Source organism: Nansenia antarctica (assembly GCF_963989245.1).
Source record: "Nansenia antarctica genome assembly, chromosome: 12".
Lineage (NCBI taxonomy): Eukaryota > Metazoa > Chordata > Actinopteri > Argentiniformes > Microstomatidae > Nansenia > Nansenia antarctica.
This window is the reverse complement of record NC_137682.1, coordinates 29175188-29202015: the sequence shown is the minus strand read 5'-3', so window position 1 is coordinate 29202015 and position 26828 is coordinate 29175188. Positions and strand designations below refer to the sequence as shown.

General features: G+C 42.9%; 1 protein-coding gene across 1 annotated transcript in view; it reads left to right on the top strand.

Annotated features, from left to right (window-relative positions):
• gdpd5b (glycerophosphodiester phosphodiesterase domain containing 5b) overlaps window positions 1-26828 on the top strand; it is a gene marked incomplete at both ends in the record, with an annotated part of 57072 nt that overhangs the window by 913 nt on the left and 29331 nt on the right. The gene's annotated exons all lie outside the window — the stretch shown is intronic.

The following is a 26828-nucleotide window of genomic DNA, read 5'->3' as shown; positions in this document are numbered from 1 at the left end:
CAGTCTAACGCGGACATGTCTCCAGGTTTACCGACACCATGCTGGGCGGACTTAGTGCCACATAGCCCTGACATCGGTTTCCCGGTACTGGATGACAAGGGAATTGACAGCTTTACCGCTACTCGCTATTGTAATGTTCTTGACAGACACGGACACGACTTTACTGTAGACATGTAGTTTATTTCTGGTTGCTGGCCGCGACCTACGGCAACTCCGTTGGGACACGACGGATACAGAAAGCGAATCACATCAGTGTGTTAGTGTGGTGTAGTGAGACAACACACAGTATGTTACAGCTATGACCCTAGGAGAGACTCGGACAATGATGAGGTCGCACAACGCATCTAATTACTCTTAGGTGAGCCTTTTTTGTTTTCATAAAAGGAGGCCAGATCTTGGCTAAAAAACGCATTGTGCACTATCTATAACAGATTTAGTTTGTTAGAGGAAATAATAAATGAACATTTGAAGAGTCAGAAGTGTTCTCTTTGTTGTGTTAACAATAGTGATGTAAGTTAGATTTGTTGAGATCACTATGGAATATTAAATCATCAATCTTTTCTCACTACATAGCCTTTCTTACCTTCAGGTGTGCATGAACTACAGGTTATCAACTGTGAAATTATATCTGAATGGTCTTTATTGTCATTGATATAGTACAGGTACCAAACAACGAAATTTGGGAGGGGGAGCTCCCCTGGGGCTAGGAAAGAAAAAATAAAATAATAATAATAATATCGGTATCGGTATCGGTTATCGGCCACGAGAAGCGGGTAAATATCGGTATCGGTATCGGTTGGAAAAAATGCATATCGTGCATCCCTACTGTTATGTCCTACAGTCTTGTCCTAAACCTTGACTGTCATGTCCTACAGTCTTGTCCTAAACCTTGACTGTTATGGAAATTGTAAAATGGAATTGGTGCACACAGTTGTGTTGGTTGTTATTTTTGGAAGGTGTTTGACCCACGTGTCTGCTACAGGTAGGAAGTGATTCAAGACGGAATGTGACCTCAGTGTACCAGTCCCTTCATTGGTCCACTCCCATGCCAATAGGATAGTGGAATATGGTTTTAGAGTTTGGGGGATTTGTCTATGTAGATTGACCCACCTACTGTCCATTTTTGTTGATCTAGCAGTTTATATTCCATTCCCGACAGTAACTTTAATATAATTTTTCATAACCTCATGTATCAAAAGAGGCTAGATTCAATGGGGGGAGGGAATATCCTGCATTTGAAGATAACCCGTCTTTTGCGGATAGGGTATTAAAACATGTCTGGATGACCCCAACTCAAACCCACATTATCTCAATGCACATAATAATCCCCAGCAAACAGGAACCTAACCCTAGGGAAGCAGCCTGCCTATTGACCAGTGCCAGCCCAGGATTATATCCCACGATTCATTAAAATACACTAAATACCCTATTTGTCTGTCTCTCTGTGTGTGTGTGTGTGGGCAAGATACCTCTCATATTCCTCTCTCATCCTGGACGCTAGCTTACACTGACCCTATCATTCAACATTGATTTATGAAGGCACAAGCTATCACTTACCAAATAAGCATGCAAGACTACCCCCTTACAAACTTTGAGCAAAGAAAGTAGAGGTGATGTTTTGATGTAAAGCACCATCATGTCCTGTGAATAAGCCTGTAAGTGCTTCAAATATTAGATTTTAATCAAGCATTCAGTCCCCCTGGGTCATATTCATCCAAAGCCTTAATTGTGTATGTGGGTTTTACTTAATGCTCAGGCCTGCCGTTGATTTAGTCCAGGGATGACGATGATCTCACAGAGAGTAGGAGGGCTGCTGCTCTACACACCATCATCTACTGGCTAGCCTGATGCACAAAGGAAGCATGGAGAAGAGCTGATGGATTGAAACAGTGCTGCGCAACACTGTTTTTAGTGGGCATAGCCGCTGTGTTAGTAATGTCGTTCAGCAAAGTTTCAGTTAGCGTAGAGCCGTAGGGCAGGTCTCTGGCAATGAGTGTTGGGGATAGCTGAATATACTGTAATGAAGATGTACATTTCCACAAACTGAAGTGTCTATGATAACATAACGTCACCTTCTTAAAATAATGGCTTAAGTCATATTTTCAAGTTTTGAGAAAAACAGAATAAACTCAACCCAATATAGAATATATGATATTTAGGCAAAAAACATAATTTTCCTCAAATGTGACCATTATTTTAAGAAGGTGACGATAATTTAAGCACTCAACAAGCCTACACTGGTGTGTATTCACCCTGCTGCAGGACTCCCAATGCTGGAACGCTTCAGTGAACCTGCCACAACTTTTCTCATGAGCATCAGCTAAATAAATAGGCAATTCTGTATCTCCCAGTCATCACCATAGTTACCTTCCACTTTAGTGTAGTTTCCTGTCTGTCAATGCCATCAGGATTGTATGGTTATTATTACAGTAGCCTACTGTAGGCCTACTTAGTGGATAATATTAAACATAAAAGGAAATGGATGTTAAACCTGTTAAGAGAGCGATGTGCACTGTACCAATGATCAGTTGGGGCAATGAAATATGGGGGGTGAATTTACACAGAAACAAGCCTGTTGCTTATATTAAGTTTGCCCACAAATATGACTATGGATTGAAGAAGTGGAATTTGACAACTTTCAGGATGATTCTGACAACCCTCCTAAGGTCTACTTACCCTCTACCCCCCTGCAGTTTCTCCAGTGTCATTAAAAATATATACATCTTCCTTCTTCTAGCACGACGACTGCCAATGGCCCCAAGCCCGAGCATAGATTACTGTTTCCTTCTATGGCTGGTAGATAGATGCTTCACTTAGTCAAATGTGTTTGCTGTAAGTCACTTTGGATGAAGACTGCTAAATGTGACCATCCCTATCAGTTTGTGCGCTATCCATATGTTCCTGTAATCTACAGTATAAAATGTTTAAGATATTCTCGGATTTGATTTTATACCATATCAAAGACATTCACGGTTCAATGATTTAATTACTAATTGGCACATTCGGGGGGGTCCGTTGCCTCACTCTAATACTAGTAGCCTAGTCACCCATATTGAGTCTTACTTGTAAGCTCTCATAGTAATCTAAGAATGGGTCCACTAGGACAGTCGTGCCTATTTCACCTACTCTTAGCGCCAAATGACCAGGGTCAAATGAACATAGTCTTTAGAATGGGAAGCTTCTACTTCCACACAAAGACCACTAGTTGGCGCCTCTTGTAAATTAGCCTGCTTCCTACACAGGAAAACTGCAAAATAGCTTTATACTAGTTTATCCTGATGTGATTTTGAAAATGTAAGGATACTGGGTGGTAGAACGCACATATCTAGGAAAAGTCATGAAAGGAGGGTCCTGAAATTTGATCGAGTGCAAAGGTACCGTATTTTCCGGACTATAAGTCGCTCCGGAGTATAAGTCGCATCAGTCAAAAAATGCGACATTAAGAGGGAAAAAACATATATAAGTCGCACTGGACTATAAGTCGCATTTATTTAGAAAAATATTTCACAAAATCCAAGACCAAGAACAGACATTTAATCTGGAAAGGCAAGTTTATTCAACTACACAATAGCACACAGAACAACAGGCTGAATAGAAGTCCGGTATGTTAACATAACACATTAACAGTTATTCAGCAACACAATAGCATAAAGAACATACCTGGGAGGCTGAATAGGCTAAATGAACATAACAAGCCAGCGAGTCCAACAAGCAAGTTACCAGTAAGCAAGTTCACCAAGCTACCGTTTGCTTAGCTTCAACAAGCTAATGTTTTAGATCACTTCTTCAGGGGAATAGGAGCAGCATATAGTTGTCACAAGCCCAGAGCGCCCTCTGTCGGCTGTAGACGGTAATGTTTACTCCTTGGTTCATGTCAGTCAGTATGAAATTATATATATATATATATATTGATATATAAGTCGCACCTGACTATAAGTCGCAGGACCAGCCAAACTATGAAAAAAAGCGCGGTATACATTTGTTTTTACTTACTTGGTCAAATGACCTAACCCATGGCTGTTCTAGTATTAAGTCATGTGCAACTCAACAGAAGCATGTTCAAGTGCCTATTTTCTATTTATAGGTATGAGCGGGAGTGTCGAACATGCAATGCATGCTTTTACAGATGAGCTATTTCTTTTGACCTTTCCATCCTATGACCTGTCCTGGAAGGACAACACAACAGCCACCATCAAGAAGGCACAACAGCGGCTCTACATCCTGAGAGTCCTCAGTAAGGAACACAGCAAGCAGGAGATACTGGTGACCTTCTACCGCGGCGCAGTGGAGAGCATCCTCACCTACGGCATCTGCAACTGGTTCTCCAGCTGCACAACCGCGGAGAGAAATGCGCTACAGAGAGTCGTGAGAACAGCCCAGAAGATCACCGGCGCCCCCCTCCCCTCTCTGGAAGAGCTGTACAACACACGCTGTCTCAGGAAGGCCTCCAAGATCTCCAGGGACCCAACCCACCCTGGGTACGAACACTTTACCTGGCTGCCCTCGAAAAGGCGGTACAGGACCATGGCCGCAAGGACAAACAGACTGAAGAACAGCTTCTACCCCAGGGCCATCCAGGCCCTGAACACAGCAAAGACCTAGGTTCTGGGCCCTGGACAGTCTGGAAGGATTGATGGCAGCTGCTGGACTGAAAAAAAAAAAATCAGGTGTAGTGCTGAGGCACAAATATGTACATTTCAAGCCTGCAATTTTTTTTTCTTTCCTAACACCAGGGGAGCCACCCCTCCTAAATTTCGTTGTTTGGTACCTGTACTATAGCAATGACAATAAAGACCATTCATTCATTCATTCATTCATTCATTCATCCTACCCGATTTGCCCTCAGGAAGAGAACGCATTAGTTCTTGGAAAATCTGTGGAGAGCATATTCATATTTGAATGAACAGCAGCATAGATATAACACATATGGATTTCTTTCATCCTTAGAGGGAATTGGGTCCTGCGAATCGGCTTCCTGTTGTGCATTGCTGTCTTTTAGACCGATGGATTTTGAACTGCAGAGTCAGCATTTCTGAAGCCCAGCCTTGGCCATGGCGATGTGCGGTGCTTGACCCGCTGGGAGAAACAGCCAGTCAGCTGTCTGCGTGCACAGTACTGTCGGATATACCTCCCATTGTGCAATTCTGCATCTCTGCCAATCTCCTCTGCCAGAATTTGCATACCAACATCCTCTGTCATGTTGTGCTATATTTCTGGGGCTGCTAGCAATACTAATAATATGTACATGCATTTGAATACAGCTACAATTGAATAACAACAATAATTAAGGTATTCAAATAATTAATTGAATTGTCTGTTAGTTTGAATATCAGTTTCTAAAGCTTCAACATTACAGTGACTGCTATGATGTGTGTTCCTGAACTGGAGCCTATGTGATCTCACTTTGAGCTGTTTGTGTGTCTGGTGCCATCACACACATGCATCTTTAATGATCAAGTGTACAATCTGGACAACCAATCAAGCACAGGTATCAATTACATGACGTGATGTCGATGTCAGCCTGACATCATTGATCCACAAGAAGCCACGGTCGTACTTCAGATGGGACTCTTTCATAAAGCAGATTCACAATAGAAGCGGTGGCTCCGTCTCTTCTTTGAGCTCTATATTCAACAGAACAGCCAGACTTGTTCTCTTTGTGAACCTGGTCTTTGTATGAGACTACAGCCTGGTCTCTTACTGGCACTGCAAGCTGATCTGGCCTCAGTAATAATTGAAAGTTTTCCATTTACCCAGTCTTTATCTGACGGGTGCACAAAGGCTCCAAAAATAGGTGTTGTGTGGCCTTGGTCTGTGAAATAACACAGGACAACATACAAACCAGAGGCTGTTTAATGTTTGTTTGTTTTTATAGCTTTGTTATACCCACCTTTGAAAATGCCAAATTGCCTAGGCAATAATGTTCAACACAGTACCCGATGAGACCCCAATCAGCATAGGTGGGGGCAGCCAATCTGGAGGTGTAGAGTTTTAATAATGGCTAGTGATGCTCGGAACTCGATCTGAAATGATCGCGAATTATGAAAACAAGCCTGAATTACCTGTAATCGAGTTTCATGGAATACCAAGTGTTTCCTCCGCACGCGCGCTCAAAACAACGACCTAATTTCAACCAAAACTAGAGGGAGGATGGCAAAAAAAAAAATATATACAGTATACAGAATATAAACTTGTGATACCGGTTTCCATCCATCAGCTCTGAAGGTTTACGTTACTCACGGATCCAATGTCCTTCCAAACGAGCAGTCTTGGCTCCGTCTCAAACACAACAGGAAAAGTATGTCCAACTTGGCGAAAGTTTCAGAGTATTTCCAACTTGCGCAATCAGCGCCTTTTTACATACAACCCTATGGGAAAAGGGAAAAAACTGCCGCTTTTTAAAAAGCGTGAGAAAAGCGCAGCTGCCACCGTCTTTTTCAGTTGAATTTATTTAACTTTTCAGAAAGACGCTGTGTGTCGTCAAGCGCCTTTCTGACAGCTGACCAATCAGGACGAGGAGAGTACCTTCCCTAGTAACCAACTTCCCAACAACCGGTGCTCCAAGATGTCAGACCCATCAAGATGTAGCACAATGTAGCACATGTTGTAGGATGTAGAACAACTCGTGATTGCTACTGGTGTTTCATAACGTGGTTCCAGTGTTAGCAGCATTCGGCAGAAATCTTCATTTTCCGCAACACTGTTGCAAATATACCCAGTTCAACACAACACACCTTGCAAATATACCCAGCGATAGACTTGGTAATAGTCGTAGCCTCGGGGAGTAAAAGGGAAGCCTTGTCTGCCTCTTAGACATGACTACATCGTAATGATTACAAAGATGCCACTTGAAATGCTTGAAATCCAAGTTTATTACATATTCACCTAGTATTTGACTGACTGCCAGTCACGAATGGTCCCAGTATTGTGCTTGCTGCAGAGCACGATGTTATTGCTGATATTTTTGTTTTAATCCTGTTCTTTTACCAACTGTTAACAATAAAGTAAACTAGTTACTTTAGCTAGCTAAAGATATTGGCCCCCCAAATCATTTTACAACTTGTTATAATTATGTTACGATGTTTCTCCGCATTGAAGGGAGCAACGCAGGGTGCGCTCGTAAATTCGCTCTGAGAGCGCCGGAGCGCACACTGGGTTCAACGTCATACAATGACCAGGTAATTTGATTGGACAAGAGGCATTCCATGAGTGCTGATCAGATTTCCAGGGCGAATTTACGAACGCAGCTAGCGAACAAAAACCGTCAGATCATATATATATACAGGTTATTTTGATAAACTGGACACATTTTGGGAATATATATGGTTACTTTCTCGCCTGAAAACATATTAAAACTTCATAAAATGACATGTTAACACTTGTATTGCAAAAATTACAGCTTTTAGCCAATGGAGGTTAAAATGGACGATTTAAATTGCCCGCTGCTAGCCGGTGCGAAATGCATTCTGGTAAAAAGGCGGTGAAGGCTGCGCTTTTTTCCCATGGGTTGTACCGTATGTAAAAAGGCGCTGAAGGCGGCGCTTTTTTCTAAAAAAAGACGTCAAGTGTGAACACCCCCTTAGATGGTTCACATTTAGACCAATCAGGAGTAGCCCTTGTGTCACGTCGTCAACTGAATGTTTAATGTCATTAATCTGATTTTGGATCAGCGGTTAGAGAGAGATTGGCGTGGATTTAGGTGCACTTTTAGTCAACATCCATTATAGCGCTGATCTAGGATCAGATATATGTTAATCAGCTAAAATGTTCAGAGGTGGATTATTATTATTATTATTTTTATTTTTTTGTGGACTGAATCAATTAGTGACGGAGGAAATTCATTCGTGGCTGCCCGCCACCAATAAATGCATATAGAGCAAACACTGCCTTCCAGGTAGTTAACTGCTCACACGCAACTAACGTTTGCAACTAACGTTTATAACTAATGTTATATCAGGACCTGCTTGGCCACATGCATCTACAACGTTTTCGCACAATTGTAGCTACTAGCTGGCAAACCCAATGCATAACATACAAGAGAATACTCCCAAAGAATTAATGTAAAAATATTTTTTAAATGATTGGGATAGATCTAAATGGATAGTGCTAGCACTAATGGTGCCTATTGTAGTTGTGCTTCATCTTGAATTTAAATAATTCATCATTATGATTATTGTGATGATCATTAGGCTGTTTTGGTGCCCCCTCCGGGTACTTGGTGTCCTACACACAGCGTGTGATGCGTGTAGGGATGGGACGATTATCGTTTTTATCGTTAATCGTGATAAAAACACCCGCGATAACTTAATCGTGGAGAATTTTAATTATTTGAATAATCGTCATAATCGTATGTTATGAATAAACTGTGTTTAACAAATGTCTGGCGCTATTTTTCAGCCTAGGCTACATTACTTTTGCAGTCAAGTTAGCGACTGTTACTGTAATATAATTGCAATTCCTCACATGAGCCGCGCGCAAATATCCTAACAGAACTTGTCTCGCGCTATTGTTCAGCCTGCATGGGTAACGTTACTGTTAAGTCAGCCTTGTCAGTCAGTCACTAGGTAACGTATGCTAGCCTTCTCACCATGGCTGGTGAAAAACTTTAGACGGGATACTGTCATTGGCCTTCCTTGTTATTACCAGGCAGTGACAGTCTATGGCTGCAAAAGGCACGGTCGCCCCTAAGCTTTAGCAAATATATTGTGGTTTACTTAATACTGTTCAGCACTTGAGGTTACATTCAATGCATGACTTGTGCTATAGGCTAAATACAATGATTAAAGCGGCAAGTAGCAAGTGTGCGCATCAAAGGCATTAGGCACGTAACATCCATGCTGTATAAACACATGACAACCGTCCGTTATTTCCCGAACTTTGCCCGAACCCCCTGCGAGGACCCGGGGAACAACGGTACGCTCCCCGCGGCTGCTATCAGACTGGCCGCGGGAGTGAGTGTTGAGGGAGAGAGGAGACGGCAACCCTCGCTCGCCATAGACTGTATCCCTACTCGTCTCTCCTGAGCTCGGTTGTAACGTGAACCGTGGAATACAGGATATGTTAGATGCTTTACAGTAATTCCCCAAATGACCAGAAAAGGAAGTTAGATTTGTCGCTGGTCGCTTTTGACTAATTAAGTCGCCATGGGGCTCTGGAAGTTGGCAACACTGGGAGTGCGTTCTTTAAACTTCCTTGGGTACGTTAATGAAAGGTGCTGATTGGCCGAAAAGGAATTGCTCTTTCTTAAGGACCCGGATTATGGCCAGAGATATGTGCCACTAGAATCTGAATTTGAATTACTGACTTAAAATGTCCTAAAAATACAACAAAATCTAAGTTAAAGTGATTACAGTGTGTTTTATTGGCATAAAAAAAAAAGATTTGCCCACGATAATCGTGACATGACATTTTCTAATCGTCCCACCCCTAGATGCGTGTGTAGTACTGTGTACGTAGCTGTGGCCTTCCGGTGTAAAAACCCTGGAAATTAATGACCAAAAATGTATTTTTAAGTGAGAAGTTATGGCATGAACCAGACTCCTTAAGAGTTTTTTTTCTCAGGTCTTGGCTGATTTCTTTTGATCTTCCCATGCAAAAGACATTGCATTTGAAGGTATGCCTTAAAATACATCCACAGGTACACCTCCAATAGACTCAAATTATATCAGTTAGCCTCTTCAGAAGCTTCTAAAGCCATGACAGTTTTCCAAGCTCTTTAATGGCCAACTTAGTGTATAGTCAACTTAGTGTATGTAAGCTACTGTACCACTGGAATTGTGATATAGTGAATGAGTGAAATAATCTGTAATAGTCTGTAAACAATTGTTTGAAAAAAAACAAACACTTGTGGCATGTACAAAGTAGATGTCCTAACCGACTTGCCAAAACTATGGTTTGTTGAAACATGAAATCTGGAGTGGCTTTAGCCTCCAAATCAGCATCGAGGTTGACTTTTAGGACAAGAGACCTATTCAATGGAACACTGACCTACATCCTTCTGTATGCAGCCTGACCTCTATGGATTTGTACTATCACTCTGAAGAGGATGAATCAGGCTGTTAGAGAGAAGCAGCCTGCCCAGTGATGAGAACATGCTGTTTGAAGTATTAGTAGACCAACGTAGTACAGCACTATAGCAGGTATCCAGGAAAACCTTGTTGGTGCATAAGTGAAGTTGTGGGTCGAGGTGCTCATTTTGAATTTCCAAAATGAATTTTGCACTTCTAATTTAAAACAGAGTTTTTGGTAATTACAACGACTGCACTAGAAAACAGTCATGGCAGGGAACATTCAAATAGAAGGGAAATTGTAGAAATCACTCTCATGCTAGCTGTCTTCCCCTCCATTTTCTTATTTTCCAACCCCAACATAATAGTCATAGGTCATAGTCTTGAACACCTCTGCAGAAAATGCAGACCACATAGACAGAAGTTAACAAGTGTTTATGAGGATGACTCTATGTTTCTGTGAGACTGGAGGGGGCCTGTGCGCCTTAGCACACATAATGAGCAATGACAGTGTGCTAGTGGGCACTGGAGCGTGTCATGCAGGTACATATCCAGACACTGGCTCAAAGGCGTGCGTGCGTGCGTGCGTGCGTGCGAGTGCGTGCGTGCGTGTGAGTGCGTGGGTGGGTGGGTGAGAGAATCTAACCTGAGAGTTGAGGACCCACCAGCTAGTTGGTTGCTGTGATTAATACAGCAAAGTCCAAATCACTCTACTAACCCTAACATTTTTGCTGCACAAATAATCATTAGAGTTGGAAATTAAATTACATTTGATTTATGACACATTAAACCAATCAAGCAATGGTAAGAACAGTCACCTAATAAAAATTGGCATCCCTCTGTATATCCTTTTCTGTAGTTAATACATGCATTTAACTGTATGTCCCTGTCAATTTGCATTAAAATTGTTCTAGGGATGAGACTAGGGATGTCCCGATCCCACTTTTTCACTACCGATACCGATACCGATACCTGGGCTTCGGGTATCGGCGATACCGATACCGATCCGATATTTGTATAAATTTTTTGACCCCTGAATATTTTTTTATTATTTTTTTTTATTTTTTTTCCTAACACCATGGGAGCCACCCCTCCTAAATTTCGTTGTTTGGTACCTGTACTGTAGCAATGACAATAAAGACCATTCATTCATTCATTCATTCAAATACCTCCCCAGTATATAGTCCACACCAACAACAGTTAAATTAAAGACTGCCAGCCTTTATTAAAGCAACAAAAATAGTACTCTGCAGTACTCAGTGACCACCTCTCTTAAAACGACATGGACTTTGCTTTTGTTAATTTTCCATTCGAGCAGCATCTCCTCCATGGCTGCCTTAATGGAATCCCCAGTGTGTGAGCCACGGAACTCACGGGCATGCAGCACCGCTTTCTTGAAAGTAAAATCAGAGTCTATCCAGTGTGCTGTGAGACTCAACAACGACATTGGACACACGTCTGAGCTCCAAATGTCCGTTGTGAAGCTAATAGCATCGACATTCTCCAATACTTTGGCGAGGAACTCACACACTTCATTGTGCATTTTCGGGATGGCATTTTCGGTTATATAATGCCGACTGGGCAAAGTATAACGCGGCTCTAGGTGTTCAATTAAACTCCGAAACCCCACATTCTCTACCACCGAAAGTGGTTGGTCGTCGAGCACAATAAACCGAACCAATTTCTCCGTTATTGCTTTTGCAATTTTGCTGTCTGGGGGGAGTTTCTCTCGCATCTCGCCAATGTTATGTTCAATAACGGAGTCGAACTCAGAGCTTGTAGTCGGAGCTGGCAACTCCATTTTATCAAACACGAGTGTAACACAAAACGTAATACGGCACATGTCGTAAAGCCCAAACTGTCGTAAACACAGACGTAACACAGACGCGGATCGGGCACGCGGATCGGAGCCTTTTTTTTTTCTGGTCCGATCTCCGATCCAGCATTCAGGACCAATATCGGGTCGATATCCGATCTCAGTATCGGATCGGGACATCCCTAGATGAGACATTCAAAGTCCCAAAAATTTGGTGGGAGGGCTAATCTTCTTGAATCCTGCCTCTCTCTTTCAAGGTGTGCTCGGTCTGTCAAATCTAATCCCTCCCTGGCTGTCACCACTTGTTTACATACAGTAATTGCCTACCATTATAAGTATAGTTATTCCATGTGGACCTGTTATTAAAGTCTGCAGGCACCCTAACCACAAAAACAACAGCCCGGCAGTTTTGGTTGCCAAACTAACCTCATATTTCAGTCCGTTTTGTTCATCGTCAAGCATATGGCCTTGTACACTCGTGTATGTCTTTTGTCTAGAAAGATGGATATGACACTAATGATACAACACAAGGTACCTTGGGTTTAAGTGCATCGTCTCTCAATTTACTTGAGTGAAATCAGTCGCTGACATTGTGAGTTTGTTTATGAGCAAGATGCTTAATTCATTATTTTAATGTACTGAAAGCCTAGAATTAATTAGTCATGAAGAGAGATCCTGTTGGTATCCAAGCAGTATACCTTCGTCCTGGCAGATTTGTTTGTATAAACGTTTGTATAAACATAATAAAAAGTGTTTTAGTGTCTCAGTGACTACTGTAAATGTTAAGTAGAAAGTGGAGGCAGGCAAGTGTGACTGTCTTACCACACTCCACTGTAACTTCTCAGAGGCCCGCTGGTGTTTAATGAGTCAGTTGGGTGACAAGGTCTTTTAAACCATTTTTTTTTAGAGTAGGGTAGTCCCACTGTCATATTTTTTTATTGGACCAGGACACTAGAGAAAGACAGTAAGTAAGGAGAGGGTATGTGATTCGAACTCATGCCAACAGGGGCATATGTGCGCACTGTTGGCCATGATGCTAGACCACTGGACCACTCCAGGCCACAGGACTCAAGGCCCTTGCACACCAATGCGTTTTTTACGTGCGTTTTTTACGTCCGTTAAAAAAATAAATTAGAACTCATGTTGTGTCAACCACGCTTGCACACCAATCCGTAATAATTCGTCCGTCAAAAAAAAAAAACGCAACAGGTTCGATTTTCTGCGTTTTTCGCGTCCGTCAAAAGCGTTTTGAGAGTAGTTTTTTTATTATTATTTTTTTACTCTGGCCAACTCTGGCCACCGTACGAATGTACACTGAGGTAAACAGTGAGAGACGGATTTATTTATTTATTTTTACGGTGAGCCATAACACATCACACACATTCAGTGGCAGAGACTCCTGTTGCTCCCTTACATGAGGCAGCAAGGATTTAAGCTTAGGACATACGTAGAGGTGGCACACATAATCCTTACATTTGTTTCAAGTGAGGATTTTACTGTTTATTTTACTGTTGACACTATTTTCATGATGGTAAAATCAATATGTCCTAAGTATGTTACCATTGACCAGGAAAGGATGTGATAAGGATTTGCATGTATTTATGGTTGTAATGTCATGGTCCCTCCAGTGCTATGACAGAGACATTTCAAGAAGTGAGAGGAGCACAAAATCATCCTCACTGCTTGAAGACACGTACACAATACGTACATATGTACACGTACACAATATGTACACGTACACAATATGTACACGTACACAATACGTACATATCTACACGTACACAATACGTACATATCTACACGTACACAATACGTACATATGTACACGTACACAATACGTACATATGTACACGTACACAATACGTACATATCTACACGTACACAATACGTACATATGTACACGTACACAATACGTACATATGTACACATACACAATACGTACATATATCTACACATACACAATATGTACATATCTACACGTACACAATACGTACATATCTACACGTACACAATACGTACATATCTACACGTACACAATATGTACATATCTACACGTACACAATACGTACATATCTACACGTACACAATACGTACATATGTACACGTACACAATATGTACATATCTACATGTACACAATACGTACATATCTACACGTACACAATACGTACATATGTACACGTACACAATATGTACATATCTACACGTACACAATACGTACATATCTACACGTACACAATACGTACATATGTACACGTACACAATACGTACATATTTACACGTATACAATACGTACATATGTACACGTACACAATACGTACATATGTACACGTACACAATATGTACACGTACACAATACGTACATATCTACACGTACACAATACGTACATATGTACACGTACACAATACGTACTTATGTACACGTACACAATACGTACATATGTACACGTACACAATATGTACACGTACACAATACGTACATATCTACACGTACACAATACGTACATATCTACACGTACACAATACGTACATATTTACACGTACACAATACGTACATATGTACACGTACACAATATGTACACGTACACAATACGTACATATCTACACGTACACAATACGTACATATGTACACATACACAATATGTACACGTACATAATACGTACATATCTACACGTACACAATACGTACATATGTACACGTACACAATACGTACATATGTACACGTACACAATACGTACATATCTACACGTACACAATACGTACATATTTACACGTACACAATACGTACATATGTACACATACTAGGGATGGACGGTTTCCAATTATTGAAACCGAAAAACCGTCAAAGACTAAAACCGGGGTTTTCCGGTTAACCGAAAAAAAAAGGTAAAAAAAAAAAAAGAGCGAGCCCTACTGCTACAATACACTCATGTCGAACACCATTAAAACACCGTAAGCACAGTCGCAACACATTTAGGCTACTTAGTTTCACAAATATAAGTGGAAAGGCAGACTTTTGTAAGCTACACCATACAAGAAAACACATGAACACTTAACACACCAGCTCCGCTGATCCAGGGTGCACGCCTGCACGGAAGATCATCTCTTGGAACAGCGTCTTCATTGAATGAACTGCTTTCTCAATATCTTGGTTCTTAGACAAAGTTTCAGCTGCTGCTCAATGTATTTAAATATTTGAATACTGCTCAATAATCACTGAAATATTAGACTTAGAATTATGCAGTGAACATACTTAAAGCTTTTCATAAAAAACACATGCCGCGAGACTGACTCGTCCTGAACTGTCGTAAGTCAATCAACAAAGAATGCCCCATCAAAATAAAAGTGCCCATGGTAGAGCTGTCAAAATAGAGCTTTCAAAATAAATGTACTAATACAGATAGAGATAAATACAGAACTACCTTTGCGTCACTAAGTGACCGCGTATCTTCTGAGACATGCGTTCTGTCATCACTTTCAGTAGCGCCTTCACACACAGTGGCGCTGTGCACAAACACTCTTGATCCGTATAGCTCTTGTTTTATTATATTGTGGTTTAGTAAATACTGCACTTGGAGTTACATTCAATGCATGATTTGTGCTATAGAACATAAATAAAGTTTGATTGATTGATTGATATCAAATCAAATCACATTTTATTTCTATAGCGCATTTCTCACAAAAGTGACCCAATGCGCTTTACAGAGAGCAGTGAAAATGATCTTATTAAATGTAAGCGAGTAATTGTAAAAAAAACTTTCCTATCTAACAATAACTGAAGGCAACTATCTTTCCCATAGAGTGATTCGTTACCCTTAAATATAATCCCAATTAGATATTAATCCTCAGTTATTTTTCACAACTGACCAAACCTCTCACTCATTGCGCAGCAGATTCAGACTGTATCATTGTCATTTTCACACACGACAAACATGTGACATGTTCCAGTTTTATTCTTATTCTATTTTATTCTTCTAAAAAATAAAATAAAAAATAAAACGGTTTCAGACGGTTTTGATAAAAAAACGTTTCTATTTTTATAAACCCCGGTTTTCGGTATAACCGAAAAACCGTCCATCCCTAACACGTACACAATACGTACATATGTACACGTACACAATATGTACACGTACACAATACGTACATATGTACACGTACACAATACGTACATATGTACACGAAGACACGTACACTCTGTCAGAACACTCAGCAATTATATTTGCTAACGTTTGAACTTGCTTACTTTCAATCTGCAGACATCACAGCCGGCAAAAACTCTCTCGCGTCTCGCGCGCACACTTGCGCAAAATCTTGTATTATTCTCCAGTGCTGGCACAGCGCGAAGTGTGGAGAGAGGTCTGGCTATGTGAAGTGTGGAGAGATAGGTCTGGCTATGTGAAGTGTGGAGATAGGTCTGGCTATGTGAAGTGTGGAGATAGGTCTGGCTATGTGAAGTGTGGAGAGATAGGTCTGGCTATGTGAAGTGTGGAGATAGGTCTGGCTATGTGAAGTGTGGAGATAGGTCTGGCTATGTGAAGTGTGGAGAGATAGGTCTGGCTATGTGAAGTGTGGAGAGATAGGTCTGGCTATGTGAAGTGTGGAGATAGGTCTGGCTATGTGAAGTGTGGAGAGATAGGTCTGGCTATGTGAAGTGTGGAGAGATAGGTCTGGCTATGTGAAGTGTGGAGAGATAGGTCTGGCTATGTGAAGTGTGGAGAGATAGGTCTGGCTATGTGAAGTGTGGAGAGATAGGTCTGGCTATGTGAAGTGTGGAGATAGGTCTGGCTATGCGAGACTACAGCGGACTAACGTTAACAACGAGCCTATGGGCTTGCCACTCGCCAGATTCGGGTTGGGTGCGTTTAAAAAACGCGGATATTTTAGCCTGCTTGTCAGATGTTTGGTGTCTACGTCCGTAATAATTCCTCTTTCTTGGGGGGGCGGGGGGTTCCGTTGGAAGGGCGGCCCGCCCCCCCAAGGCAATGGTAGGGGAAACACTGTACGTACACATGTACACATACACAATACGTACTATGAGATTATCCACTATTTGAATTATTCAACAAATGTGAGTTGAGGTCAGTGTCCCAGGTCAAACTGAAACTATAGGGTTGAACCAGGCCAGTTGGTGCTGCTAGTGTTCAAGTTGGTATCACTACTGTAGAGAGAAGATGAGCATGGCGCTCTAACCCTCGTCCTCTGTGGGCGACCTTTGCTCATATTGGAATAGTCTGGGTTTGAGTCTAAGGAGACAGGGTTAATAAGGAGACAGGTTTAATAAGGGACAGGGTTAATAAGGAGACAGGGTTAATAAGGAGACAGTGTTAATAAGGAGACAGGGTTAATAAGGAGACAGGGTTAATAAGGAGACAGTGTTAATAAGGAGACAGTGTTAATAAGGAGACAGGGTTAATAAGGAGACAGCAGTGGCAGGCGGTGCATTTCACACCTAGGCCTTCAGTGATGTCCGACACAGTCCTACCTGAATTATTCTACCTCTTAATACCATCATTATGACGCCATGGCTCTAGAAACTAGACAGAAACACAGTATAACCGGGCGTTGCATCACCTTAACATAATCAGACAAGTACAACAGAGTTATATTAATATTTCCGAAGCATTTTTAATCAATAAATCCGCATTTACAATGAAGAGTGTTAAACTAACATCTTTAAGATCGCTTCGCTTGGATACTGTCAAAACTTTTAAATAAAAGGCACTTTTATCGTCAAGAAACGTGACAAAACAATTCAACAAGTCTCCTTGAGTACTTTTACTGCACAGCTGATTCACGTGCGCCACCCACGTAATCTCCACATCTCTTGCAACCTGCAACAGACGCATCAAACATTTATTTTATAAGCCTATATTTGTCATTTTAATTACCTATATATTAATTCGTTAATATTGAAACGAAAATAAAATGAATTTTAATTACCTATATATTAATTCGTTAATATTGAAACGAAAATAAAATGAAATAACGAAATAAAATGACAAAAATATATACAAATAAAATAAAAAATAAAATGCTTTGTACTCACCAAAACAACTTCATTTGAAAACAAAATCCATCCTCCTTTCTTTCCTCAGGAATACTTCAATTACTCTGTTGTAGAGTTTATCTGTACGCTTCAGCTCCATCAATAAGTGCTTTTCAATTGACATGGAAGCTAATGCTGAAAGCCGAGTCTGTCCAGTAGCATTTCTGGCATACGTTTTAATTCGCTTTAAGGCCGAGAATGACCGCTCGACCGATGCAGTGGACACAGGGATGGTCACTGCCACACATGCCAAACTGTAAAGCTGCCCCATGGTCTCACTCAGATTTTTCTGCTTAAGGAAATGAAGGAGATCAGTCGGACTTTTCCCTTCAAAATCGGTCATGGCATACATTACAGTCAGTTCTGTTTTTAGCCAGGACAGATCGAACAGTGTTCCGTGACTCTGTGTTAGGCTGGAGAAGGCTGTTTGCGGGAATTTCATCCGGTAGGTCTGAAAGTGCTGGGGGTCGAGGAGGGAGAGAAACATTAACTTCTCGTGGTCTTGGAACCTGTTCCGTATCTGACAAAGAATGTTGTCCAGAATATTGCTGTGGAGCTGTTGGTAGTGTGCGCGATCTCCTTGTGCTGTACGTGGGCCTCTGCGTGCGCTCGGACCACTTGAGATGCGCGCTGTGTCCTCGTAGATTTGACTGAACCGGCACCTCTCTCGCTCAATTGTGTCACAGAACTCGTTCTCCCTGGTCAGACAGAATTGCACATCCAATGTTTGCTTCTGGAGTATGGCAAAGAGCACATCTGAATGCTTAAAAATATCATTGAATGTTTCAAGCAAAAAACAAAACTCAAAATCATCCAGACGTGCATGAAATCCTTGAGCGCTAAGCACAGTATCCCCATCATACTCATCATGATGTTCTGGTATGTGGTCAAACAGCTCCTTGAGGGCAACTCTCTTCTCAAAGACTGCATTGACCAATCTCGAGGTATATTGCCACCGCGTTGGTGCAACCTTAGGAAGACGACGCTTGCAAATGTCATCCAGCAGTTGGGTGCGCTTAGGGGATCTGGAGAAAAATGCTGCAAGGCCATTGAGGCTGGCAAAAAAGACCTTGCATTCTTTAAGCTTTGAGGCCCCTTGAGTCAGTACTAAATTGAGTCGATGTGCATAGCAGTGAATGAATAAGGCCATAGGTGCCCTCTCCTTAACTTTAGCCTGCACCCCATTTGGTCCAGATGCCATGACCGCTGCACCATCAAAACACTGTGCCACAACTTTATCCAGGCTACATTCATATTCCTCCAAGAAACGTAAAATAAGAGCGGCAATGTCATCAGCTCGCTTGCCGCTTGTAACGTCTTCAAATCTGACAAACCGCTCCTTGACACCTGTGTCCGTCACATAACGCAGAACAAGTGCCAGCTGTGCTACATTACCCACGTCTGTCGTCTCGTCCACCATAATAGCGACAAAGGGTGCCCTTTTAATCTCCATTTTGATCTCTTCTCCCATCACTTCAGCAATAGCAAAAATCAGGTCGTTTTGTATTTTGCCTGACGTCCCAGTAAACACTTTGTTTGTGGACAGGTGGTAATGTAAATCTGGGTTGTTTTCAGCCAGAAAAGAAAGAAGCTCAACGTAGTTTCCTCTGTTTGTGGACTCGGCGGTTTCATCATGTCCCCTAAATGAAAGTTCTTGTTTACCCAAAAACAGGACACAATCGATCAGTCTTTTCAGTATGTCCCTATTTTTGGTCACCCTTTCGTTGTGGAGCTCCGTTTCCCTGCGCACTTGTTCGTTGAGCTGTAAATCCACTCGAGTGTCCCCAAAGGTGTTCAAAAGCACCGTTGCTTGTAAGTGCCCAGCCGTGCTTTGGTGTCTCGTTGCTCCCTTGGATAGACAACTCAAGTTTGCAAAACCAGTGTGGCTCCAAACACCCGATCGATCTGTTGCAAATAGCAGGCATTGCCAGCAGTACAATTTGCAGTGCCTTTCGGAGCCTGTGAGCCAGGGGTACCGCTCGTAGTTAGCGATCTGAAAGTGCCGGACAAACCCTTTTCCCCGCTGAGATAGGCTCGCTAGCGTCGGGGTTGGCCATTCTCTGATAATGTCTATCTTTTCCTGGAAAGTTCTTCTAGAAAATGGCGTTGTTTTAAGATCTGCCACCAAATCTGCCTCTTCTCCCCCTTCAGCCATTGTAGATGCTTGTAGACGGTATAAATATACGCAAATTACCTTGCTACGCATCTCAATAGTGCGTATCCAATCAAAAGACGTGCTGGGTGCTGACATCAGATTGAGCCTTACAGCAGGCGCCGTTGTTGCTTTTGCTCGCCTACTCTAAATCTACGTAGGTTTCCACTAGGTACGCCACAGGTTTTCTCGTCCAACGTTAAGTTACAGGTCGTATTCGCGGCACCGTTTGTTGTGCAGGCGGGCAGATTTTGGAGCCCCCTAGCAACACATTTTGATTGGATAAAAGCTCTAACATAAAGGCCAGCCCTCCAAATCTCAATCGGAGACTGGAAGCAGCGCAACCAAGAGGAAAGCTATGAAATGAAGAGAATAGACTATGGGGAATCATTAATACATATTTGTGGAAAAAATATATTAAAATAAAATGTATATTCTGATGATGTTTAGGCCAGCAGAGAAGGCCTTGCTGGCCCTGACGGCACACCACTGGGAGACAGTGTTAATAAGGAGACAGGGTTCATCAGGCGGTCAGTTGTAGAATAGAATATTTGGGTTGTTTTGATTCTCATTGATCAGTTAGGAGTAAAGAGCTTGTCCAGCATTTCTGATTGTCCAGCATTTCTGGTTGTCTAGCATGTCTGATTGTCTAGCATGTCTGATTGTCTAGCATGTCTGATTCTCTAGCATTTCTGATTCTCTAGCATTTCTGATTGTCTAGCATGTCTGATTGCCTTATTGTACACACTTAGATGCTCATGGTGGACATGCAATTTAGACTTTCTACCACGTTCGTTAAGATGAGCCTCACTGGACAAATCCCAATAGTCATAATATGCTCCTGGCTGTTGGATGGAGCCAGTGGAGAATATTGCAGAATACACTGCTGTTCATTGCATTGCTAGACATTAATGATTCAAATGTCAACTGTCTTTGAGCTATTTTTGTTTCTTTGGTTTCTTGTGGTCCATGTTGGCATAGTGAAGCCACCCAGAGCATGATTGAGTAGCCTATATGAAATGGGACAACCCTTCAAGACCCTGACATCAGTAATATCATAGAAAAGCATGTGTGATGGCTATCATGTCTATCAAAATTATCAAATTAGCCATCGTCCTGGCATGATTGGGTGTTGGTTTCAACCGACGTGTTGTTTGTCATTCATCCGTTTGCAACAAAAACTCTGGACCTTTCGATGAATTGAAGTGGTCTTAAAATCCAAGGTCCAAATAAAAGTAACAAATGAAAGTAATATATGTTTGTGTGGTATGGTATGTACGCGTGTGTCAATGTTTGTTTGTATGTGTGTCACTTCTGGGTCGGGCCTATTCCCGATCGGAGTTCAATAGCAAAGTTACCAAACAAAATATATTGTATCAAACAAAACTTGTATCAAACAAAACAACAAATCTTCTCTAATGTAGTGGTAATGTAGGGTGATGAGATGATATACTTGTCATGAGATGTAGAGTGATGTGATGTGATGAATGGTTGAATGGTTGAAAAACTGTGTCGCACCCTCACGTGTCAGGACTCATCAAACCCAAGCAAGGAGTAATCACTTCCTTATATACTGTACATTACTCGTCCTTAGATTGAGCGAGACCCATTTTTTAAATAAAAGTCTTACAGATATCCATCTTATAGATAGATGGGCCAAAGTACCACTTTCAAAATACAATTCAAGAAAGGTTTTCCATAAATAATAATATAAAGCTTTTTGGCTCCAACAGCATGGATGCTCGCGATTCGTTCACAACTTACACGTTTGAATGTTTCGATCAAACAAGTCATCAAATAAAAAAATAAACAATGCTTCATTACCAGGCCAGTTCGTCCCCCTACATGTGAATGCGCAAAGCGGAGGGGTAGGGGCAAGGGGTGAAATGGGATTGGGTCTTATTGTTTTTATTGCTCCTGTGTTGGCCCAGCAATCAAGGTGTTCCACTCAGACTAAAGCAAACCATGCAGATGGGATGTTATCATAGGAAAGGCAGTATCACCCCACTCTTCTGATGGATGAGCTCACAAACAGGAGCAGGGGCATGATCAATGAAACAATAAGGACAATTTATGTCAAACAAGTTGCATAACAGCAATGCAGTACAGCTTTACAGTGCCCTTAGGCATGGAAGTCAACATAGTTATGCTCTGAAATGATATACATACATTTCTCTTTGACGTGACACAATTCACTAATGCACTTGCATAGAAGGTTGCATTGCATATTATTCATACACCAAGTTTCACTTTCACCAATACTAGGCTGAAAAGACCCACATGTTTACTTTGCACTCCCCCAGCATGGTAGCTACTAATTGACTCCCAGGACTGTCACAGATCTAATCCATCTTGCTCTGACCAGGGGCTCACTAGTCACGACAGGTGAACAATATCCCCTCACATCGCTCCAAAGTCATGACCCTCCCAGCTGCAGGTGCTGCCTGGTAGTCATTAAGGGCCAGAGCAGTGTGATCAAGGAGCCTGGCAATCAGTCAGCCCCTAACCTGCACCACATGACTTCCCTCTCAGGGTAGAAGATAAACACCAGCCTGTAGGTACTATGCTCTCTGATAAGGGGGGCTTTGTGTAATCATATAGGGGGAAGTCCCCAAGGGCACAAAACAGATGACATTAAACAGATCAGTGGTCTCTGCAGCATCTATTCTTAGTCATGGCTAGTCTAATCATGTTTTAACTTGTTTTATTTTGCCATAGTGTGTTTGAACCTACCTATATATTAGGAATAGGTTAGGATAGGCATGTACAGGGTGCAGATTAGACAGCACACTGTCACATTTCACATTTCTCCCTCTGCACTTGTGGGCCAGGACGTGGGAGTGGCACTGAAGACATTTTGAAGTCCTTAGACTTCTGTGAAGATTCTTTGTGGACAGACACAGACACAGACACAGACACAGACACAGACACAGACACACGTGTGATGCGAGCTCCAAGAAAATTCAGGTTTTCGTTTTGTTGAATGTGGAACATTATTCTTTTGAGGATAGTTTTGGGGTTATGAGTTGTTATTATTATTATTATTACTGGGGCTATCCAGTGCTGATGCCTCGCTTGAGCTGTTTGTAGGTAAGTCACTTTCTCTGTTTCTCCCCAGAGAAATGTACACTCAGTACTGTCTGCATACTCCAAATTCTCCTGTTAATGCAGAACTCCAGACCAGTCGCAGAACCGTTCAGACAGCCTAGTACCCCTAGGCTATACTAGAGTAGAGATACCTGTAGACTGGCTAGTTTATTTTAGAACACATACAGTAGGTCAGTGTTATATATGAATGTGTTAACGACAGCAGAGCATGGTTACAGTGGCGTCACATTGACGTCGTTACAGCTTACATACTGTGTGAAATAATTATATAACAAAATTCTATGTATATAATGTGATTATAGGCCTAATCAAAGTTGTATTGCATGTGTCTCTTTTACCAATATAATTTGCAAGCTAATACAGAAACGATGGTCATTTCTAAATTAAGATGAAATATATTGCAGAGGGGAGCGGGAGTGTCTGCAACTATAGTACATAACTACTATCTGCCCCACCAGCTCAGTGGCCTTGCGGTTAGAGTATCCGCCCAGAGATTGGGAGGTCGTGAGTTTGATCCCCGGCTGAGTCGTACCAAAGACTATAAAAATGGTACCCGATGCCTCCCTGCTTGGCACTCAGCATTAAGGTTTGGATTGGGGAACATACCAGCGTCATGTTCAGGGGGTGTACTTGTACATCAAGCTGCCTCCCGCTACGGAAACAGGAAATAAGGGCCATTAGGCTCGAGAACCATCAGTTCTCAAGGCTACTTACTATCTGCTCTCATTGACGTGAGTAAGTAATGTTTATTTATATAGCACATTTTGCAACGACAAAAACAGCCGCCCAAAGTGCTTAGTCGTAGTCCACCACTGTGATGACAACATCCATATGTTAAACAGTGAACTACTGCACCAGGCTTTTGCTTTGTACTGCAATATACATATACTGTATACTGAACATATTAAGAAAATCCCTCAACCTTTTAGGTTGAGATGTAGGACATTGTAACCTGTGGTTTTTGGTGGGCTTGCTTCAGCAAGTAACACACTTTGTTCTTGTGAAGTAACACACCACTGTTATTCGACGCACTTCATTTCCTGCTTTTTATTATTAGTGGGCTTGCTTCTGCATTCTCCTGACCCTCTTACTTTCACCTTCTGTCAACTACCAAGCCATCATCCTTTCTTAAATATATCTATCCATCTATCTATCCTCTCATCTATCTGCTTATATGCTACCCTCTGACCATCGTTTATCCATTGGTCTATCCTACTGTCTCGCTTTTTTATTTAACCTCCCCACAAATCTATCTATCGTCCAAACCATCTTTAAACTATTTCCACAACCAGAATGTCTCAGGGATTCCACCCCCTTGGACATTTTTCCTATTTTTCTCACCCGATCTACGTACGTGCTGGATATCCTGATCAGAGGAACCGCAATCTTCACCCAGGCTGTGAGGTGGGTGAGACGCCAGCGGGGGAAGAGAGCTGGGGCTCTCGCTAGACTGAGAAGACGCGGCTCCCGCACTCCACTCCCAGGAATATTTCTGGCCAACGTTAACTCATTATGTAATAAAATGGACGAACTCCGGTGCCTTGTAGCGAAAAGCAAGGACCTGGCTCTCCGAGGACGTCCCAGACGCAGCAGTACAACTGGAGGGCTTCCAGCTGTACCGAGCCGACAGGGACACACTTTCGTCCGGAAAAGTCTGCGGAGGAGGGGTATGTTTTTTCGTTAACGAGTCCTGGTGTACTGACGTGACAGTGATTATACAACACTGCTCGACTGCCCTAGAACTCATCATCATTAACTGTCGCCCGTTTTACTCGCCCCGTGAGTTCAGCTCTTTTATTCTTGCTTGTGTGTACATTCCACCAGACGCTGCTGTCGAAGAGGCACAGAGCGCACTAGCTGAGCATATAATGGAGACTGAACGTTTATATCCGGACAGTGCTGTGATTGTGTTGGGGGATTTTAATAAAGCAAATCTGAGCCGGGCTCTGCCCAAATATCGGCAGCAGGTCAAATGCCCCACTCGGGGAGAGAGGACGCTAGACCACTGCTACTGTACCATCAGGAACGCCTACCACGCTGTCTCCCGAGCTGCGCTGGGCAAATCTGACCACGACATTGTCCATCTGATCCCATCCTACAGGCAGAGACTAAAAGTGTCAAAACCTGTAGTTAAGTCGTTCAGAACATGGAACAGTGAGGCTAAGGAGAAAACCAGCGCCTGGTTAGAGCGGGCTGGCTGTGACGAGGGCTATGTGGAGTGGGCGGGGGCTGAGGCTGGTAACGACTTGGATGCGTACACTGACACTGTGACGTAATTCGTCAGCTACTGCGAGGAGGTGTGTGTTCCAACTCGGACCAGGGTCAGTTATAATAATGACAAACCCTGGTTCACAGCCCAGCTCAGAAGGCTGAGGTTGGAGAAGGAGGATGCCTGGCAGAGGGGTGACAAGAACAGGTTTAGAGACGCCAGGTACAAGTTCGAGGCAGCTGTTAAGCAAGCAAAACATTGCTACTCTGAGAAACTGCAACAACAATTCTCAGATGGCAACGCTGCCTCTCTCTGGAAGGGTCTAAAACAAATCACCAACTATGAACCAAAACCCCCTCAGACCACAGAAAGCACTCTCCTTGCAAATGAACTGAACAAGTTTTACTGCAGATTCGAACTACAGTCTGCCCCCTCTGCTACTGCCCCCCCTCTCCCCAACCTCCCCTCCTCCTCCCTTCTCTTCCCTGAGCCCCACCCCCTCTGCCCGCCCACACCTCTCTGTCTCAGAGAGAGAGGTGAACCGCCTGTTCAAGAGACAGAACCCCCGGAAGGCGGCCGGTCCGGATGCTGTCTCACCCTCCATGTTGAAGTTCTGCGCTGACCAGCTGTCCCCTGTGTTCAGCAACATCTTCAACTCCTCCCTGGAGTGCTGTCAGGTACCAGCCTGCTTCAAGTCCTCCACCATTATCCCTGTCCCCAAAAAGTCGAGGATCACAGGCCTGAATGACTACAGACCCGTTGCCCTGACCTCTGTAGTCATGAAGGTCTTTGAACGCCTCGTCCTTGCCCACCTGAAGTCCATCACAGACCCTCTCCTAGACCCCCTGCAGTTCGCGTATAGAGCCAACAGGTCCGTGGAGGACGCGGTCAACATGGCTCTACACCATGTCCTGGAACATCTGGACACGGCCGGGACCTACGCCAGAATCCTGTTCGTTGACTTCAGTTCGGCGTTCAACACTATCTTGCCACCCATACTGGAGTGTGGGCTCTCTGCACTGCAGGTGCCTGACTACACCTGCAGGTGGATCACAAACTTTCTGTCCAACAGGACCCAGCGGGTGAAGCTCGGGAAGTCCATCTCTGAGCTGAGAACCATCAGCACCGGTTCCCCGCAGGGCTGTGTCCTGTCTCCCCTCCTGTTTTCCCTCTACACCAACTGCTGTACCTCCAGCCACCAGTCGGTCAAGCTCCTCAAGTTCGCGGACGATACCACCCTGGTAGGGCTTATCTCCAGGGGGGATGAATCTGCTTACAGGAGCGAGATTGACTTGGTGGTCTCCTGGTGCACCCGGAACAACCTAGAGCTGAATGCTCTTAAGACAGTGGAGCTGATAGTGGACTTCAGGAGGAACCCACCCCTTCCCTCTCCAATCATACTGGGAGGCACTCCAGTCACCACCGTGGAGTCATGCCGCTTCCTTGGGGTGACAGTCTCTCGGGACTTGAAGTGGGGGCCCAACATCGACG